This window comes from Elephantulus edwardii, unplaced genomic scaffold, assembly GCF_000299155.1.
Source record: "Elephantulus edwardii isolate Elephantulus edwardi_28Jun2011 unplaced genomic scaffold, EleEdw1.0 scaffold00059, whole genome shotgun sequence".
Lineage (NCBI taxonomy): Eukaryota > Metazoa > Chordata > Mammalia > Macroscelidea > Macroscelididae > Elephantulus > Elephantulus edwardii.
Genome location: NW_006399809.1, coordinates 7,535,233 through 7,538,375, shown reverse-complemented (window position 1 = coordinate 7,538,375; position 3,143 = coordinate 7,535,233).

The following is a 3,143-nucleotide window of genomic DNA, read 5'->3' as shown; positions in this document are numbered from 1 at the left end:
TGCAAGAATGGTTCAACATAAGAAAAAAAAAATCAGTGTAATTGATCACATTAACAAAGTAATGAACAAGAACCACAGGATCCAATCAATTGATGCAGAAAAGGCCTTTGACAAAAATGCACCACCCTTTCCTGATTAAAAACTCAACAGAATAGGATTAGAGGGAACTTATTCAAGATAGTAAAAAGTATATACGCAAATTAAAGGCATTCCCTATGGGAACAGGACCTAAGCAAGGATGCCCACTATCACCTCTCTTATTCAATATTGTATTAGAAGTCATAGAGATAGCAATAATACAAGAGAAGGAAATAAGACGTATCCAGATTGGCAATGAGGAGGTAAAATTATCTCTAAGCAGATGATATGGTAGTATACTTAGAAAACCCTAAAGACTCAGCAAGAAAACTACTGGACATAGTTGACCAATTCAGCAAAGTAGCAGGATACAAGATCAACATACAAAAATCAGCTGGATTCTCTACAATGACAAAGAGAATACAGAACTGGAGCTTAAAAAATACCATTCACAAGATTAAATACTTGTGAATAAATCTAACCAGAAGTACAAATGACCTTCAAGGAAAATTACAAAACATTACTACAAGAAACAAAAAGGGTTCTGGAAAAATGGGAGAATACACATTGCTCATACATAGGAAGACTCAATATTGTAAAAATGGCAATACTACCAAAGGCAATTTACACATTCAGTGCAATCCAAATACAAATATCAATTCTATTCTTCGATGAATTGAAAAAGGCAATCTTCAATTTCATTTAGAATGGAAAAAGACCCTGAATAAGCAAAGAGAAATAACGTAGGAAGCATCTCTGTCCCTGATTTCAAACCTTACTAAACTGCCATGGAGTTCCAGACAGTGTGGTAATGACAGACACATAAATCAATGGAACACAGTGGAACAGACACAATGGGATAGAATTGAGAACCTGGAATTCAATGCATCTACCTATGGTCAACTGATTTTTGACAAGGAGATGAAATCAGTTAAATGGGGAAATTATAGCCTTTTAAACAGATGGTGTTGGCAAAATTGGAAAATTATCTGTAGAAAACTCACTCTGTACAGAAAAGCCAACTCAAAGTGGATCAAGGACATAGGACCAAAACCAAGGACTGTAAACTTCATTAGAGAAAAGCTTGGAAGAACTTTAGAAGCCCTAATCTACAACTTAAAGAGTCTTCCAAGCATCCTGAAAAACCTACAACCAGAAGACAATAAAATAAGAATCAAATCCCTATACACATCCAAAAACTTCTCCAACAGGGTAAAAAGGGAAGCCACAGAATGGGGAAAAAAATATTTGGGAATGATATGTCTGATAAGGGACTTATATCTAGAATTCATAAAATGCTTGAGCACCACAAGAAGATAAAGGTAAACAACCCAACTGCAAAATGGGCACAGCATATGGACAGACACTTCACCAAAGAAGACATTCAGATTAGAAACAAATACATGAAGAAATGTTCAAAATCCTTAGCTCTACGAGAGATACAAATCAAAACAACTCTGAGATATCATCTCACCCCAGTAGGAATAGCAAAATTTAACAGAACAGCAAACAACAAATGTTGATGAGGTTGAAAGCTTATTCATTGTTGGTGGCAGTGTAAAATGGTGCAACCACTATGGAGGTGCAACCACTATGGAAGGCTGTATGGCCCTTTCCCAAAAAGTTGGAAATAGAAATACCATTTGACCGAGCAATTCCACTACTGGGAATAAAACCTAAAGAAACCAGAACTGCCACCCAAGCAGATATATGTTCACCCATATTTATTGCAGGTTTGTTCACAATAGTAAAGAGATGGAAACAACCCAAGTGCCCATCAAAAAATGAATGGATAGAGAAGATGTGGTATATTCACACAATGCAATACTATGTGCACTGAAAAATAAGGAACTCATGAAATATTTTACAAAATGAATGATCCTGGAGAACACTGTGCTGAATGAAATATCTCAGTAACAAAAGGACAAATACTGCATAATGCCTCTGTTTTTAAGAGGTACCAACATTGAAGTTGGGGGAAAACTGAGATAAATAATGTATACTGCATTGAAACAGATGAGGGAGAGAACTATTTACTTTTAAAAGAGAAGTGACCTGGGTGGGGAGAGGTGGGCAAAGAGGAAAGTGTGCAACAATGAATGAATGGAAATCCAAAGTCTCTGTAAACTTTTATTAAAATAATTAAAAGAGGAGGGAAAGAAAAGAAAGTACTAGTAGATAGGTCGTTGAGGAACCATCGTCAGTTTAGATGATGGCTGTGAATTCTCAGAACAATATAATGAAATGGTTTCTGTTGACTGAAATCCTATTGGAGGCATGAGAGCAACAGACAAAGACAATAACTCTAAATAACTTTCTAAAGTATTGCAATATCTACTATCAACATTATTTTTTGACTTGTTAAAAATGGAAAAAGGAAAAATTCACATATTATAGAAGTTGTGTCATGTAGTGGAAGATTAATTACCAGCAATAAATTTTGGTAGGAGGAAATTTAATAAAAGGAATCATGTGGGATGCCATCAAATGAAACAGCATATGCTATTGGAAATTCCAAAACAGGAGGAAAAGAAAAACAAACAAACAAAATACTGAGAAAATTGTGAAATAAGTACTAGAAGAAAAATTTCTAGGTACCTTGAAAAATAAGAAAATCCACTTTCAAGAAGCTCAGCAAACACCAAACAGACAAGACACTCCCCCCAAAAGATGTCAAGACTTATGATATTAGAATTTTTCAAAATGAAAGACAAAGAATACTGGAAGTAGAAAAAGAAAAACTGTCACCTACAAAGGAAAATCAATTAGATTAAATTCTGACTTCTCAGCAGAAATCATGTGAGCAAGAAGACAATCTGATGGCCTATTCAGAAGGCTGGGGGGCGGGGGGATTGCCAGTCAATGATTGTTTACCCAGAAAAGCTGTCCATCAAATATAAAGAAAAACATAGGTCAAGGAACTCAAGGAATTTGAGAAAACAAAATCAACTCTATAAGAAATACTAGAGGAAGTCCTTCACACAGATACAGCAAGGGAAAATTGATGAACCAAAGTGACCAGCAACAACAGAAAAAGGAACACAGAAAATGACAACTGTGAAAAC